This window comes from Hyla sarda, chromosome 2 (assembly GCF_029499605.1).
Source record: "Hyla sarda isolate aHylSar1 chromosome 2, aHylSar1.hap1, whole genome shotgun sequence".
In the NCBI taxonomy this organism is placed as follows: Eukaryota; Metazoa; Chordata; class Amphibia; order Anura; family Hylidae; genus Hyla; species Hyla sarda.
In genome coordinates, this window is record NC_079190.1 from 304487494 (window position 1) to 304506696 (window position 19203).

Below are 19203 nucleotides of genomic sequence, written 5' to 3' on the forward strand. Positions count from 1 at the left end.
TGAATGGGCGAAGCCCCACCCCCTTGTGCAATTCACTGAATTGAGCAGAGGATCTTCTGAGGGACATATCTCAAGACCTACTGGAAAAGAACACAGTACCTACAGTGAAATATGGTGGAGGTTCAATTATGTTTTGCAGTTGTTTTGCTGCCTCTGGCACTGGGTGCCTTGAATGTGTGCAAGGCATCATGAAACGTGAGGATTCCCAATGGATTTTGGGTCGCACTGTACAGCCCAGTATCAGAAAGCTGGGTTTGGGTCCGAGATCTTGGGTCTTCCAGCAGGACAATGACCACAAACATATGTCAAAAAGCACCAGAAATGGATGGCAAACCGCTGGAGAGTTCTGAAGTGGCCAGCAATGAGTCCAAATCTAAATCCCATTGAACACCTGTGGAGAGATCTTGAAATTGCCGTTGGGAAAAGGTGCCTTCCAATAAGAGAGACCTGGAGCAGTTTGAAAAGGAAGAGTGGTCAAACATTCTGGATGAGAGGTGTAAGAAGCGTATTGATGGTTACAGAAATACATTTAAAGGGGTTCTCCAGTGCATAAACATCTTATCCCCCATCCAAAGGATAGTGAATAAGATGCCTGATCGCGGGAGTCCCGCCGCTGGGGACCCCCGGGATCATGCACGCGGCACCCCGTTTGTAATCAGTCCCCGGAGCGTGTTCGCTCCAGGTCTGATTACGGGCGACTACAGGGCGGGCGGCGTGTGACGTCACGCCTGCGCCGGCGTGTGACGTCATGCTCCGCCCCGCAATGCAAGCCTACAGGAGGTAGCTATCACGCCTCCTCCCATAGGCTTGCATTGAGGGGCGGAGCGTGACGTCGCACGGGGGCGCAGGCGTTACGTCACACGCCGCCCGCCCTGTGGTCGCTGGTAATCAGTCCCAGAGCAAACACGCTCCGGGGACTGATTACTAACGGGGTGCCGCATGCATGATCCCGGGGGTCCCCAGCGGCGGGACTCCCGCGATCAGGCATCTTATCCCCTATCCTTTGGATAGGGGATAAGATGTTTAAGCACCGGAGAACCCTTTTAATAATTTCATTGTTGCCACAGTTAAAACACCCAGGGCTGCAGCTTGGGCAGATATGAATAAATATGTAAACATTGTGAAATATACGTGGTCAGCTAAGGCTGCTGGTCTGTGTGGAATATAAACCCTGTACCGAACTATACACTCTTTCACCAGTATATTATACTAACTGTGGCAATATAGTAGATTTTAACCCTTTGTCCTTTTAATAGCTATCATTATACAAAACTAGAAAGGGACTTCTCGGCAGAACGAGCAGTGACGATTCTACCAAGAACTAGCCGAACATGAACTGTGCTACTTGAGGTTACCGATGACGTACGTGGGCCCGACCTTGAAGGTGGCCACTAACCTCTAAGTGACATGCACAGTCTGAAACAAACATAACAAGGAAATTAATAGACCAAAGACATGCGCACAACTGACTTGTGGAGAGGGTAAGAATAGAAAAAGACCCAACACCCTGAAACGTAAGTACATGGGTATGTCAGGAGAGAATATATGAAAACTAATGATGGTCTGAAAAGAACGACCATTCATGAGAACTTAACATGCAACACCAAAGACATCCTAAGATTGATTGTTAACCAATATTGAGGGCCCGAATCCGTGATGGCCAGGGATCGAGGGTGTATGAACCCAACCACAAAGAAAAACTCAAAGCACTACTTACCGAACTAAACTCAACAGGAAGTAAATGATGACCAGGAATTGATGCTTGAGTAACTGACTGAGTAAACTTTAGATGACTTAAGAGGGCCTGACCCAGTGGGGGCCAATAACCAAGGGTGAACATACACCAACCGTAAAGAAAATCAAGCACTACTACTGAAATAAACTTAACAGAATGATTAAATATTACTGTAAATGAATGGAAATGAAAGGCAAACACTAAAGAGGGCCCGACCTTGTGGTGGCCAATAAGCAAGTGTGAACATACACCATCCATGAAGCAAGCTCAAAGCACTACTTACCGAAATGAACTCCATGAAACGTGAATGAAGATGAAGGATTAGTGCTTGAATGAACAAATTGAATGGTTATGGCTGAGACCAAGCTAGACCCAGCAGAATGAATGAAGACAAGGGATGAATGTACCTGCAAGTGAACTTGCAGAGGCTTGAACTGTGCCTACAACAGAAATAGAAATTTAAAGAGGAAATGAACTGAGTCGTCAATGAGGCTAGATGAACATGAAAGCATAACAGTAACTAAAGCTGCAACCTGAACATAAAGTGACTGAAGAAGTACAGGGAACAGATTTAGAAAAACCCATAATACCCTATGCAAGTAATATAGCGAAAGTGGAAAAAATATAAAGCGACCATTGAATGCCACTGTATGAAAGGGGGTCATGCAGAAACCTGAGCAGATGATACATACAATACAGTAGAATCTGCAGGCACCATCCAAGAGTAGAAGGAGCTGAGCAGACAATACTGTATATACAATATAGTACGATCTGTAGGTATTATGCTATGGAGCAGAGGGAGCTGAGTAGATGATATACAGAATACAGCCCAATCTGCAGGCATTATGTTATGGAGCAGGAGGAGCTGAACATGTGATGGGAACAGTACAGTACAAATTGCAGGTATCATGTTATAGAGCAGGAGGGGCTGAGCAGATGATATATACAGCACAGTACAATATGTAGGCAACATGCCGCATAGCAGGAGATGCTGAGCAGATGTAAAATACAATATAGTACAATCTGCAGTCATCATGGTATGGAAGAGGAGAAGCCCAGCAGATGACATGTACCCTGGGCAGATCATATATACAGTATAGTAAAACATGAAACAGCAAAAGGGAGCTAAGCAGATCATATGTGCAATGTAGAACAACCTGCAGATAGCATGACCCTGCCAGAGGAGCTGAGCAGAACACCCACACACAACATAGCATAATCAGCAGGCAGTGTGTCCCAGCTGGATGAGCTGAGCAACACACACAGAATATAGCCCAATCTGCTGACAGCATGTTGCAGAGCAGGGCTAGCAGACGGAGAATCTGAGTAGTGTAGTGGCTGGAGGAATGCACGGAGGAAGCAGAGCTCCGTTCATGAGCCACCTCCTCCTGCAACTAATGCATACTAATACAAAATGAGACCGGCAAAAAAGAATGCTCAACAAGCCTACTAGAACACTCAGAAGCAGAGCTGGCATCCCGCACTACCATGCCGAGAGACACGGCCGTGTGATGTCCCAAGAACGAGGCCTGCGACGATAGTGGAGAGCAACAGGCCGTATAATCAGCCTTAAAGGGGTATTCCAGGAAAAAACTTTTTTATATATATCAATTGTCTCCATAAAGTTAAACAGATTTGTAAATTACTTCTATTAAAAAATCTTAATCCTTTCAGTACTTATGAGCTTCTGAAGTTAAGGTTGTTCTTTTCTGTCTAAGTGCTCTCTGATGACACGTGTCTCGGGAACCGCCCAGTTTATAAGCAAATCCCCATAGCAAACCTCTTCTAAACTGGGCGGTTTCCGAGACACGTGTCATCAGAGAGCACTTAGAAAAGAAAAACCTTAACTTCAGAAGCTCATAAGTACTGAAAGGATTAAGATTTTTTAATAGAAGTAATTTACAAATCTAAAAAGAAAGCGACAATGTCCGGCACTGCTAGGGTAAACTTGTTGGGACTTGGGATGTGATATATCATATATGAGAACAATATAGAGATATGGTTGTGCTCTGATTCGCTAGAAACAGCAAATAATCCAAACTTCTTAATCCGAGGAAAATGAAAACAAACCGGCACTCACCATTCTTCTCTCTAAAATTCTTTTTTTATTGCAGAATACTCACAACATTGAGAACGTAGAGGTGGGAGAGGGATCGACGTGGGGGGTACACAAACAGCCTGTTTGTGTACCCCCCACGTCGATCCCTCTCCAACCTCTACGTTCTAAATATTGTGAGTATTCTGCAATAAAGAAAGAATTTTAGAGAGAAGAATGGTGAGTGCCGGTTTATCTTCATTTTCCTCGGATTAAGAAGTTTTAATTTACAAATCGGTTTAACTTTATGGAGCCAGTTGATATATAAAAAAAAGTTTTTACCTGGATAACCCCTTTAACTATCTGGAGAGCAGCAGGCCGTATGTGGTGAGCCTTCGCCTCTCCCACAACATACATCTATTACACTATTCTGGAATATCTTAATGAAAATAATCTTCTGACATAGAGCCACCACCACCTTCTATAATGAGGTCAGAAATAGCTCGGACTTTGGGTGATTAATAAGAACCTTGTGGAGAGATTACTAAGTAGAATTTTAATATTTGAACATGACACTAAAGAGGAGGGATCGGGGGAGCTGGAGGCTTGGACATGGCGAATTAAGTTTAAAGGGGTAATCCACTGGAAAACATTTTTTTTTTTTTATCAACTGGTGCCAGAAAATTTAACAAATTTGTAAATTACTTCTATTAAAAAAATCTTAATCCTTCCAGTACTTATCAGCTACTGTAAACTACAGAGGAAGTTCTTTTCATTTAGAATTTCCTTTCTGCCTGAACACAGTGCTCTCTGCTGACACCTCTGTCCATTTTAGGAACTGTCCAGAGTAGGAGCAAATCTCCATAGAAAACCTTTCCTGCTCAGGTAAGTTCCTATGGACAGAGGTGTCAGCAGAGAGCCCTGTGTTCAGGCAGAAAGGGAATTGAAAAAGAAAATAACTTCCTGTGGATCATAACAGCAGCTAATAAGTACTGGAAGGATTGATATTTTTTAATAGAAGCAATTTACAGATCGGTTTAACTTTCTGGCACCAGTTGATTTAAGAAAAAAAAAAAATAATGTTTTCCAGTGGAGTACGCCTTTAATGTGAAACATAGAAATGCACAGTTATATTTTTGTCTCCCTAATTTAAAACTGTGTCCCCTTGTGGTAGTTTTCAACTTTTTATTATACTCTTCCCCTTTACTGTATTGTATTCCCTTTTATGAATTAAAAAGTTTATATCATATAAAGATCCTGAAACCTTCCTTTCCATGTACTAGTCTAGTAGCTCTTCTCTGAACTCTCTCCAATATATCTATATCCTGCATCCTGCAGCTAGATCCGCAGGGGGCGATGGCACTGGGACCTCTCCCCAGAAAGGTGCGACAGCTGTTTCGTAGCTTGTAGCTACTTCATCACTTGTAAAGCTTGACGTCACCAGGTAGGCGTGTTACAAAAAAAGTGTAAGTGACTTTAAAAAGTTTAAAAACATACCATAATGCAATGCAATTACTAATGAGCATATCTTCTGCATTCTTCTATCACAAAAATATACTTAAATCCAGCTTATCATTCAGACCAAGGTTACCTTGCACGTTCATGTGCAGCATCCACTTGGCTTCCGTACGGAGCAGGATTTTCTTCCTGCCAGTGCCTGGTTTGAATGGGATACGCTGAATGCCAAAAAACTTCATAGCTGCTGCATTACCTTTATGCACTTCATTAATGTCACGATTCGGCTGGCTGGAGGTGGATCCTCTGTGCCAGAGAGGGATTGGCGTGGACCGTGTTGGTGGACCGGTTCTAAGTTGCTACTGGTATTCACCAGAGCCCGCCGCAAAGCGGGATGGTCTTGCAGCGGCGGTAGCAACCAGGTCGTATCCACCAGCAACGGCTCAACCTCTCTGACTGCTGAAGATAGGCGCGGTACAAGGGAGTAGACAAGAGCAAGGTCGGACGTAGCAGAAGGTCAGGGCAGGCAGCAAGGATCGTAGTCAGGGGCAATGGCAGGAGGTCTGGAACACAGGCTAGGAACACACAAGGAAACGCTTTCACTGGCACAATGGCAACAAGATCCGGCGAGGGAGTGCAGGGGAAGTGAGGTATAAGTAGGGAGTGCACAGGTGAACACACTGATTAAGCCTGCTGCGCCAATCAGTGGCGCAGTGGCCCTTTAAATTGCAGAGACCCGGCGCGCGCGCGCCCTAAGGAGCGGGGCCGCGCGCGCCGGGACAAGACAGACGGGGAACGAGTCAGGTACGGGAGCTGGGATGCGCATCGCGAGCGGGCGCCTCCCGCATCGCGAATCGCATCCCGGCTGAGAGAGATATTGCAGCGCACCCGGTCAGCAGGTCTGACCGGGGCGCTGCGAATGCGAGGATGCTGCGAGCGCTCCGGGGAGGAGCGGGGACCCGGAGCGCTCGGCGTAACAGTACCCCCCCCCCTTGGGTCTCCCCCTCTTCTTGGAGCCTGAGAACCTGAGGATAAGACTTTTGTCTAGGATGTTGTCCTCAGGTTCCCAGGATCTCTCTTCTGGGCCACAGCCTTCCCAATCCACCCAAAATTTTTTTTTTCCTCTGACAGTCTTGGAGGCCAGAGTCTCCTTCACGGAGAAGACGTCAGAAGAACCGGAAACAGGAGTGGGGGAAACAAGTTTGGGAGAGAAGCGGTTAATGACGAGTGGTTTAAGGAGAGAGACATGGAAGGCATTGGGAATACGAAGAGAAGGAGGAAGAAGGAGTTTGTAAGAGACAGGGTTAATCTGGCACAAGACTTTGAAAGGGCCAAGATAGCGTGGTCCCAGTTTGTAACTGGGGACACGAAAGCGGACATATTTAGCGGAGAGCCATACCTTGTCTCCGGGAGCAAAAATGGGGGGAGTTCTTCTTTTCTTATCGGCAAATCTTTTCATCCGGGATGAAGCCTGTAAAAGAGAATTTTGGGTCTCTTTCCATATGGTGGAAAGATCACGAGTCACTTCATCCACAGCGGGCAAACCAGAGGGCAGGGGAGTAGGGAGGGGGGGAAGAGGGTGACGGCCGTACACCACGAAAAATGGGGACTTAGCAGAAGATTCGGAGACTCTGAAGTTGTATGAGAATTCGGCCCATGGTAGAAGATCTGCCCAGTCATCCTGGCGGGAGGAAACAAAATGCCGTAAATAGTCACCCAGGACCTGATTAATTCTTTCTACTTGCCCATTGGATTGGGGATGATAAGAAGAAGAGAAGTTTAATTTGATCTTGAGCTGTTTACAGAGGGCCCTCCAGAATTTAGACACGAATTGGACGCCTCTATCCGAGACGATATGCGTGGGCAAACCGTGAAGGCGAAAAATGTGTACAAAAAATTGCTTTGCCAACTGAGGCGCTGAAGGAAGACCAGGAAGAGGAATAAAATGTGCCATCTTGGAAAATCGATCAACGACCACCCAAACAACTGTGTTGCCACGGGATGAGGGCAAGTCCGTAATAAAGTCCATACCAATCTGTGACCAAGCATGTTCGGGGACAGGCAGAGGATGAAGGAGGCCAGCAGGCTTCTGGCGAGGAGTGTTATCCCGGGCACAGACAGTACAGGCCCGCACAAAATCAACAACATCAGTCTCCAGAGTCGGCCACCAATAAAAACGAGAGATGAGTTGCAAGGATTTTTTGATGCCCGCATGGCCTGCGAGGTGGGAGGAGTGTCCCCAGTTGAGAATCCCGAGACGCTGGCGTGGAGAAACGAAGGTCTTCCCTGGAGGAGTTTGCCTGATGGAGGCTGGAGAAGTGGAGATCAGACAGTCAGGAGGAATGATGTGTTGCGGAGAGACCTCTACTTCAGAGGCATCAGAAGAACGAGAGAGGGCATCAGCCCTAATGTTCTTGTCAGCAGGGCGAAAATGAATTTCAAAGTTAAAACGGGCAAAGAACAACGACCACCTGGCCTGGCGAGGGTTCAGTCGTTGGGCAGACTGGAGATAGGAGAGATTCTTGTGATCAGTGTATATGATAACTGGAAATTTTGATCCCTCCAGCAGGTGCCTCCATTCCTCAAGCGCCAATTTAATGGCCAGTAGTTCTCGATCCCCGATGGAGTAGTTTCTTTCCGCCGGGGAGAAGGTCCTAGAAAAAAAAACACAAGTCACAGCATGCCCGGAAGAATTTTTTTGTAGAAGGACAGCTCCAGCTCCCACTGAGGAGGCATCTACCTCCAATAGGAAGGGTTTAGATGGGCCAGGTCTGGAGAGCATGGGAGCAGAAGAAAAGGCAGACTTGAGATGTTTAAATGCGTCTTCCGCTTGGGGAGACCAGGACTTGGGATTGGCATTTTTCTTGGTTAAAGCCACGATAGGAGCCACAATAGTGGAAAAGTGTGGAATAAACTGTCTGTAATAATTGGCGAACCCCAAAAAACGTTGGATAGCACGGAGTCCGGAGGGGCGTTGCCAATCTAAGACGGCAGAGAGTTTATCTGGGTCCATTTGTAGTCCCTGGCCAGAGACCAAGTATCCTAGGAAAGGAAAAGATTGACATTCAAAGAGACATTTCTCCATTTTGGCATAAAGTTGATTGTCCCGAAGTCTCTGAAGAACCATGCGGACATGCTGGCGGTGTTCTTCTAAGTTGGCAGAAAAAATCAGAATATCGTCCAGATTAACCAGAACACAGGAATATAGGAGATCACGAAAAATTTCATTAACAAAGTCTTGGAAGACGGCAGGGGCGTTGCATAGGCCAAAGGGCATGACCAGATACTCAAAGTGTCCATCTCTGGTGTTAAATGCAGTCTTCCATTCGTCCCCCTCCCTGATGCGGATGAGATTATAAGCACCTCTTAAGTCCAGTTTGGTAAAGATGTGGGCACCTTGTAAGCGATCAAAGAGTTCCGAGATAAGAGGTAAGGGGTAGCGGTTTTTTACCGTGATTTTATTAAGTCCGCGGTAATCAATGCAAGGACGTAGGGAGCCATCTTTTTTGGACACAAAAAAAAATCCAGCTCCGGCAGGAGAGGAGGACTTGCGGATAAACCCCTTTTTTAAATTCTCCTGGATGTACTCCGACATGGCAAGAGTCTCTGGAGCAGACAGAGGATAGATTCTGCCCCGGGGTGGAGTAGTACCCAGGAGGAGGTCAATAGGACAGTCATAAGGCCTGTGAGGAGGTAAAGTCTCAGCTTGCTTTTTGCAAAAAACGTCAGTATAGTCCATATAAGCCTTAGGAAGACCGGATACAGGGGGAACCACAGGGTCACGGCAAGGAGTACTGGGAACCGGTTTAAGACAGTCCTTGTGACAAGAAGTACCCCAGTTCTTGATTTCTCCTGTGGACCAATCAAGGGTTGGGGAATGGCGTTGAAGCCACGGTAATCCAAAAAGAATTTCAGAAGTGCAGTTGGAGAGGACCAAAAATTCTATTTTTTCGTGATGAGGTCCGATGCACATTAGGAGAGGTTCCGTGCGGTAACGCACGGTACAGTCCAATCTTTCATTATTAACAGAATTGATGTAGAGGGGTCTGGCGAGACTGGTCACCGGGATGTTGAACCTGTTGATGAGAGAGGCCAAAATAAAATTTCCTGCAGATCCGGAATCCAAGAAGGCCATAGCAGAGAAGGAGAAGGTAGAGGAAGATATCCGCACAGGCACAGTAAGGCGTGGAGAAGCAGAGTTGACATCAAGAACTGTCTCACCTTTTTGCGGAGTCAGTGTACGTCTTTCCAGGCGGGGAGGACGGATAGGACAATCTTTCAAGAAGTGTTCAGTACCGGCACAGTACAGGCATAGATTCTCCATGCGGCGTCGTGTCCTCTCTTGGTGTCAAGCGAGACCGGTCAACTTGCATAGCCTCCACGGCGGGAGGCACAGGAACGGATTGCAGAGGACCAGAGGAGAGAGGAGCCGGGGAGAGAAACCGCCTTGTGCGAACAAAGTCCATATCCTGGCGGAGCTCCTGACGCCTTTCGGAAAAACGCATGTCAATGTGGGTGGCAAGATGAATAAGTTCATGCAGGTTAGCAGGAATTTCTCGTGCGGCCAGCACATCTTTAATGTTGCTGGATAGGCCTTTTTTAAAGGTCGCGCAGAGGGCCTCATTATTCCAGGATAATTCGGAGGCAAGAGTACGGAATTGGATGGCATACTCGCCAACATAAGAATTACCCTGGACCAGGTTCAGCAGGGCAGTCTCAGCAGAAGAGGCTCGGGCAGGTTCCTCAAAGACACTTCGGATCTCCGTGAAGAAGGAGTGTACAGAGGCAGTGACAGGGTCATTGCGGTCCCAGAGTGGTGTGGCCCATGACAGAGCTTTCCCAGACAGAAGGCTGACCACGAAAGCCACCTTAGACCTTTCAGTAGGAAACTGGTCCGACATCATCTCCAAGTGCAGGGAACATTGCGAAAGAAAGCCACGGCAAAACTTAGAGTCCCCATCAAATTTATCCGGCAAGGATAATCGTAGGCCGGAAGCAGCTACTCGCTGCGGAGGAGGTGCAGGAGCTGGCGGAGGAGATTGTTGCTGGAGCTGTGGTAATAGCTGCTGTAGCATCACGGTCAGTTGAGACAGCTGGTGGCCTTGTTGCGCTATCTGTTGCAACTGCTGGGCGACCACCGTGGTGAGGTCGGCGACAACTGGCAGTGGGACTTCAGCGGGATCCATGGCCGGATCTACTGTCACGATTCGGCTGGCTGGAGGTGGATCCTCTGTGCCAGAGAGGGATTGGCGTGGACCGTGTTGGTGGACCGGTTCTAAGTTGCTACTGGTATTCACCAGAGCCCGCCGCAAAGCGGGATGGTCTTGCAGCGGCGGTAGCAACCAGGTCGTATCCACCAGCAACGGCTCAACCTCTCTGACTGCTGAAGATAGGCGCGGTACAAGGGAGTAGACAAGAGCAAGATCCGGCGAGGGAGTGCAGGGGAAGTGATGTATAAGTAGGGAGTGCACAGGTGAACACACTGATTAAGCCTGCTGCGCCAATCAGTGGCGCAGTGGCCCTTTAAATTGCAAAGACCCGGCGCGCGTGCGCCCTAAGGAGCGGGGCCGCGCGCACCGGGACAAGACAGACGGGGAACGAGTCAGGTACGGGAGCCGGGATGCGCATCGCGAGCGGGCGCCTCCCGCATCGCGAATCGCATCCCGGCTGAGAGAGATATTGCAGCGCACCCGGTCAGCAGGTCTGACCGGGGCGCTGCGAATGCGAGGATGCTGCGAGCGCTCCGGGGAGGAGCGGGGACCCGGAGCGCTCGGCGTAACAATTAAAGTGCTGTATGACTCTTGGGGAGTCCTTTCCTGACCTTAAGGAATAGATATGCTCCCTAAATCGTGTGTGCATGGGTCGAGTGGTACTCTCCACATACAAACGACCACATTCACATGTCAGTGCATAAATTACTAAATCTGTGCAGCAGCATATGAATTCTTTGATTTGTATGAAATGACCTCCAATATTATAACCTTTACCTTGAATTAAATTGTTGTACCAATTGCAACCTTTACATTTAAAGTTCCCTGTTGGGGCCGTGCTGTTTAACCAATCAGATTTCTCTGTAAGGAATTGACTACGGGTTATGATGTCCCCTATGTTTGGGATACGTTTGAATGCTATGAGGATCTTCTTTTGAATAAACTGGCCTAAGATCGGGCCTTTCTGTACTAGGTACCAATTCTTTTGTATGGCTTTTTTTTTATTTGATCCGCCATTGGGCTAAATTGGAATGCAAAGCAAAATCTTTTTGGTTGGTAACCCTATTTCCAATGCAATGAAGCTGAAACACTGCAACTGATGAGCATTAAAGGAGTGGAAAATAAAATCCAGCAATTAGCTGAAAGAGAGATGCACCTCTATTGGACCATTGGTTCCCTGAAATCGTATAAGGATAGTGGTCGTGTTCCTAGAGGACTCAGAAATTATAAGGAACCTTCCCAGTATGTGGACGACCCACTTTTTTTAATCAAAAAATGGGAACAGTTACATCTTGAATATGCTGATATTGATTTTACCCCACAATGAAGAAGAGTATGCGGCAGTTACGGAAATGCTAGGTGGGGCTAAATTGGAACTACGCACACGAGTTTCGGAAACCCAAAGGCAGAATTTTCCCAAAAAAACTGGAAACGAAATTACTAAACCTACAATGTACTATAAAGGAACAAAAATGGGACAAGTTCCTTAGATATAAAGCAGACTTTGATTCAGGAAAAATCTATATGAAAAAAAAAACAATAAAAAGCGTAATGCAAATGCCCAAGACAGAAATACAAGAAATTACAGACAGAGAAGAAACAATAATGAGAAAAAAAACTGTGGTTTTTGGACCACAGAGTCGGAGTCCAGCGGCTCTGAGGAAACAAATACAAGGAAAAACGCAGTGGCAACAAAAAATGCAGGAACAAAAAACACAGGGTATGCACTGGAAGGGAAATCGGCCCCTTTAGAAACAGAACCAGATGAGGGCGCAATACCAAAAATAAAATCGGACTTCAACAGGGAAATGGCAATGAAAAGGAAGAAAGTCTCCTGGCAAGCACAATAAATGTGAACAGAGCACAAGAAGGGACATACTCTGGTGGAAACAGCAATAAAGCAGCTACAATCATAAACCTCACAGACATTGTATTAGATGAAGCAACGGAATCGGTGTTACTAAAGGGACTCCAATTTTGTCCTGTGAAAGAATTTAACCAGGCAGATTTTGAAATAGATCTTTTTAAAGGGATACGTAAATTAAATCTCAAGAAACATTTCTACAATAAGCAGTATGAGCGGAATCCAATGGAGGGCGAAACCCCTGCAACCATTAGTCTGTTGGGGTTCAGACTGCTTATAGATCCCAGTGAGACCGATAATGATTGTTTAGCAGCGTTGGTTGAATTTCTAGGAAGTGATATGAGTAAAATGCATATGAAAGAAAAATCGTATGATGTGTTCACAGGAGGTGTTACAGTAGATGGTCCCAACCGCACAAAAAAAGAAAAACAGGCTTTCTATTGGTTAAAAAACCTAAAAGGGGTGGTTATAAAGAAATCGGACAAAGGAGGTAATGTCGTCCTAATGACAGAACGATATTACCTCCAGGAGGCGGAGCGTCAACTATCTGATAGAAACAATTATGAATTGTTAAAAGAAAATCCCATCCCGAAACTAACATCTAAATTACAATCCCTGCTTTGGAAATTTGTGGAAGTTGGAACCATCTCCCAAAGCACTGCCAAAAAGCTACTCCCTGCCAATCCCAGTTACTTTGTACCGAAGGTCCATAAAACGTTGGAGGCCCCACCCGGGAGTATGCAGTAGGCAGGTTGGCTTTTGCGCCCACTGTTAAAAGAAATTCCTACTTTAGTTAAAGACACCAACAAGTTTTTGAGTTTAGTGAACAAAATAAATTGGCATGAAGGCTGAATTTTAGCCTCATTAGATATTGAGAGTCTTTTTACAAGCAAGATTTGGCCATAGATTGTGTACGTGAGTTATTGCAAAAAACAGACAAGAGTTAGACATTTATTACCTTCTCATCCTGTCCAACAATTTTTTTCAGTTTAATAATGTATGGTATAGCCAAAAGAGCGGAGTAGCAATGGGTACGCCTGTAGCTTGTTCCCTAGCTAATATCTACGTAGCCGCATTAGAACAAAAATATTTTTTTTCTGTACAGATTAGGTTCTTGAGATATGTTAAAAATTACGTCAGATTTGTGGATGACGTGTTAATTGTTTGGACAGGATCAGAGGCAGAATTCACAGAATTTGTAAACTACATTAAGACGACTAACAACATGAACCTCAAATGTACACACAAAACCAACTCTGAGGAATTAGAATTCTTGGATGTAAAGGTCGTGGTGAAGGACGGAGTGCTGCATACAGAGGGGTACAGAAAGCCCACGGCGGGTAACTCCTTACTACATCACGATAGTTATCACCCATCTCATGTAAAGTCATCAGTACCGTATAGCCAATTCCTTAGGTTAAAAAGGATTAACAGTTCACAAAAAAGTTTTGAAGTCCAGGCAAGTGAATTATCTGCACGCTTATTGGATCGGGGATATCCCAAGCAGGTTCTCGAGAAGGCCTATAATAAAGCTAATAAGTTGAGTAGGTCTAGAATGCTAGAAAGTTCAGCCAACAAAAATACTAATAGAAATAGGGTTACCAACTAAAAAGATAGTGGTAGTCAGCAATTTAGACAATTTAGTCCAATGGCCGATCAAATAAAAAAAAAACATACAAAAGAATTGGTACCTAGTACAGAAAGACCCGATCTTAGGTCAGTTTACTCAAAAGAAGCCCCTCATAGCATTCAAACGTGTCCCGAATATAGGGGACATCATAACCCGTAGTCGATTCCTTACAGAGAAATCTGATTGGTTAAACAGCACTGTCCCAACAGGGAACTTTAAATGTAAAGATTGCAATTGGTGCAACAATTTAATGAAAATTTAATTCAATTAAGTGCATAAAGGTAATGCAGCAGCTATGAAGTTCGTTGGCATTCAGCGTATCCCATTCAAACCAGGCACGGACAGGAAGAAAATCCAGCTCCGTACGGAAGCCAAAGCCAAGTGGATACTGCACATGAACGTGCAAGGGAACCTTGGTCTGAATGATAAGCTGGATTAAAGTATATTTTTGTGATAGAAGAATGCAGAAGATATGCTCATTAGTAATTGCATTGCATTATGGTATGTTTTTAAACATTTTAAAGTCACTTGCACTTTTTTTGTAACACGCCTACCTGGTGACGTCAAGCTTTACAGGTGTATAACCGGCACTGACGTGGCCCGGAGGAGTGGCCTGATGAAGGAGCTACAAGCCACGAAACAGCTGTCGCACCTTTATGGGGAGAGGTCCCAGCATCATCGCCCCCGCTGCAGATCTAGCTGCAGGATGCACGTTGTATAGTCGCACGAATGAAAGACAGTTTGAAAGACAACCTTATGCAGTGCCAGATAGACTGTATTTTTTTCTACACAGCTCTATATTTTGGCATAAGCACTTCCCTACTTTCTACTGCTAATACCTTTGCATATACACCCAAGCATTCTGCTAGCATTTCCTTCTGCTCAATTACCCTCTGCCTACCTTCAAGTCTTCTGAAATAATGATACCTAAATCCCATCCCTCAGATACTGAGGTTAACCGCTTAAGGACCCAGCCCATTTTCACCTTAAGGACCCGGGCATTTTTTGCACATCTGACCACTGTCACTTTAAGTATTAATAACTCCTGGATACTTTTACTTTTCATTCTGATTCCGAGATAGTTTTTTCGTGACATATTATACTTTATGTTAGTGGTAAATGTTCGTTGATACTTGCATAATTTCTTTGTGAAAAAAGTTGTGAAACACCTGTGGGGTGTTAAGGCTCAAAGGCGTTTGACAGATCTTTGGAACAGTGGGCTGTGCAAATGAAAAATTACATTTTCATTTTCAAGGAACCACTGTTTCAAAAATCTGAAAGACACCTGTGGTATGTAAATGCTCACTGTACCCCTTATTACATTACGTAGTTTCCAAAAGGCAGTCGCATGTGGGGGGGGGGGGTCCATTGTTCTGGCACTATGGGGGGCTTTGTAAACACACGTGGCCTTCAATTCCGGACAAATTTTCTCTCCAAAAGCCCAATGGCGCTTCTTCTCTTCTGAGCATTGTAGTTCGCCTGCAGAGCATTTTACATCCACATATGGAGTATGTCCTCACTTGTGGGGTGTTAAGGCGCACTATACCCCTTGATACGTTACGTGAGGGGTGAAGTTTGTAGTTTCCAAAATGGGCTCACATGTGGGTATTTATTTTTTTGCATTTATCTCAGAATGACTGTAAAATCAGCCACCCCTGTGCAAATCACCAATTTAGGCCACAAATGTACATAGTTCGTTCTCACTCCTGAGCCATGTTGTGTGTCTGCAGAGCATTTTACACCCACATATGGAGTATTTCCGTTCTCAGGAGAAATTGTGTTACAAATTTTGGAGGTCTTTTTTTTCCCTTTTACCTCTTGTGAAAATAAAAAGTATGGGGCAACGCCAGCATGTTAGTGTACATTTTTTTTTTTACACTAACATGCTGGTGTAGACCCAAACTTTTCCTTTTCATAATTGGTAAAAGGGGAAAAAAGCCCCCCAAAATTTGTAACGCAATTGCTCCCGAGTACGAAGATCCCCCATATGTGGCCCAAAACAGTTTCCTATATGACAGGGCATGCGTATTTGAGGACTAAATTAGGGATTGCATAGTGGTGGACATAGGGGTATTCTATGCCAGTGATTCCCAAACAGGGTGCCTTCAGCTGTTGCTTAACTCCCAACATGCCTGGACAATCAGTGGCTGTCCAGAAATGCTGGGAGTTGTTGTTTTGCAACAGCTAGAGCCTCCGTTTTGGAAACATTGCCGTATGATATGTTTTTCATTCTTATTGGGGGGGGGGGGGGTGGGGGGGTCAGTGTAAGGGGCTGTATGTGTAGTGTTTTACCCTTAATTATCTGTTAGTGTAGTGTTTTTAGGGTACATTCACACCACAGGCGGGGGTTTACGGTGAGTTTTCCGCTAGGAGTTTGTTCTGCAGCAGAAAATTTGCCGCTGCTCAAACTCGAAGCAGGAAACTCGCTGTGAACCCGCCTGTGTGACTGTAGCCTGTACATTCACATGGGGTGGGGGCAGTGGCGTAGCATGGGTTGTCAGCAACCAGGGCAAGGCAAGTAATTTGCGCCCCCTAACCCGTGGATTTTAGTACTCGAGTCTCTTCCACTAGATTAGTTAAAGAAACCCTTACCCCTAAGCACATGTATTGTTTGTTATGAAAATACTAATGTAATTAAAGTAAAATGCATCTAAATACAAGTTTATTTTCAAACACTTTATTGGGTGCGAACATGCATTACACATTCTCCACATTTTCAGCAGTTCTATGAATACAAATCTACAAATGTAGTAACCTAGCATGGGCCATGCTATTATATGTCGTCTCACAACCATCGTAAACGACAAAAAATATCGAGAACAAAAACGAAACATCAAAATGGAATCATACCCTGGAGATGATCCAAGGCACATGACTTTGGGTATTATAAGTAAGCGGCAAATGTCAGGGGGGCATTATATGTGCATTATATGGGCACATGACAGGGGCCCCTGTCATGTGCCCCCGCATATATTGCCCCCTGACATGTGCCCCTTACATATAATGCCCCCCTGTCAGGTGCCCCCACATATAATGCCCCCCTGACATGTGACCCTGACTTATAATGTCCCCTGTCCTGTACCCCTCACATAATGCCCCCCTGACATGTGCCCCTCACATATAATGCCCCCTGAGGGGGCAGGACAGGGGGCATTATATGTGAAGGGCCCGTCGGGGGGGGCATTATATGTTAGGGGCACAGGACATGGGGTATTATATATGAGGGGCACATGACAGGGGGGTCCTGTCATGTGCCCCCACATATAATGCCCCCCTGACATGTGCCCCTTACTCATCATTTGCCCCTCTCACTTATAATTTGCTCCCCCCTCCCCTTTCTCACGCCCGTCACCTTTCTCCCACGCTGCGGCTGCTCCATTCCTGCAGTCAGTGAGAGCCGCGGGGACGTGATCTCTGGGCACTGGCGCGATGATGTGATGTCATTGCGCCGGCCTGCCGTGATTGGCTCTCACTGACTGCAAGAATGGAGCTGCCGCGGCGTGTGATAGTAAGGTGACGGGCGTGAGAAAGGGGTGGTGGAGTTCAGGAAGAGGGGCAACAATTGCTCCGTTGCCCCCCCCTGGATCCGCCACTGCCTCTACAGTGGGCAGCGGCCCGGCGGCTTGGATCGGATTCGCACAGCCAGCACGGCAGAGAGAGTGAGTGAGTCAGGCAGGGGCAGAGAGCTGCAAGTGCGAGCGCGCCCCCCCCAGATGTTGCGCCCGGTGCAGCCGGCTCCCCCTGCACCCCCCACGCTACTCCTCTGGGTGGGGGGCAAACTTCCAGCTGTTGCAAAACTACAACTCCCAGCATGCACTGATAGACCATGCATGCTGGGAGTTTTACTTTTGCAACAGCTGGAGGTACACTGGTTGGAAAACCTTCAATTGTGTTCCATTACCTAACTCAATATTTTCCAACCAGTGTGCCTCCAGCTGTTGCAAAACTACAACTCCCAGCAAGTAGGGAGTTATGCAACAGCTGGAGGTACGCAACTACAACTCCCTGCATGGCGAGCCATTTGCTGTTCGTGCATGCTGGGTTGAGTTCGTGCATGCTGTTGTAGTTTTACAAGATTTAGAGGGCCACCATTTAGAAGCCACCGCACAGTGATCTCCAAACTGTGGCCCTCCAGATGTCTCAGGATGTAGGTTGGTTTTCACACTCGATGTGGATAAATGTAAGGTCTGCACTTGGACTGTAAAAACAACATTGGCTCTGAATTTCCAAAACCGAAGTGTTTAATGTGGAGTGGTTTTCTTTTTACTCATTTTTTTTCCCCCCGGATTTACTAATCTGTCGCTGTCTCTGTTTTTTTTTTGTGTCGCACGGGTATAAATCTGTCGCACAAAATTTATTCTGCCCTGACAGGCACTAGTGCCAAAATTATTACAGAAACATCCAATTTAAGATAGGAAAGTGAGAAGCAAACACACAGAAAAGATTAAGATATATGGGTCAAAAATAATTTAAAAAGTTGTACAATGTAACATGTTGAAAGGCTGCATTCACACAGCCGTCTGTCTCTGTAAAGTCAGACTTCATTAGTGCTTGTACTACTACCCCCATCATGGAACAGGGTTTGTTCAATGTTTGGGGCAGTAGTACAGGTCCAATCCGATCAGAAGTTAGTAAGCAGGGAGGTGGAGGGCATGCTCCTCTCCAGCAATGTACAGTGTACTTTTACTTTTTTACTTTACTCCTGCTGGGAGCCCTGAATGGCCGGTACTGAGAAGCCATTCGGCGGGGTTTCCGGCAGGGTTTTCAAATAGAAGCACTGCTGTGGGGAAAGATATATAGGAGGGGGATATGTCTGGCCCCCCGCAGCATTTCTATATATCTTGCCCCCTGCTGCGCTATATAAGTCTTGCCCCCCGCAGCACATTTATATAGGTATTGTCCCCCGCAGCGCATGTGTATATATATTTCCCCCCCGCAGCACTATCATAAGCCCCCGGCAGCGCTATGATTGAACATTATTCTATTAGCAGTGCATCTGGTCGGGAAGCCGGCTGGCCTGATACGCTGCTGAAAGAATACTTGTCTTTTATAGCGCTGCAGCGGCATATGTACATAGAAGCACTGTCAGGGCCAGATAACCCTATATGTCTGGCCCCCACAGCGCTTCTATAGTGATATGCCTCCACAGCACTAGCCGGCCCGATGCGCTGCTGATAGAATACTTTTCATTCATAGCGCTGCGGAGGCATATGATTATAGAAGCGCTGTGGGGGGATATAGCGTTATCTGGCCCCCACAGTGCTTCTATGTACA

General features: G+C 46.0%; 1 protein-coding gene across 2 annotated transcripts in view; it reads left to right on the forward strand.

Moving 5' to 3' along the window:
- Positions 1-19203, forward strand: part of KIF21B (kinesin family member 21B) — a 768527-nt gene that overhangs the window by 692374 nt on the left and 56950 nt on the right. The window lies entirely within an intron of this gene.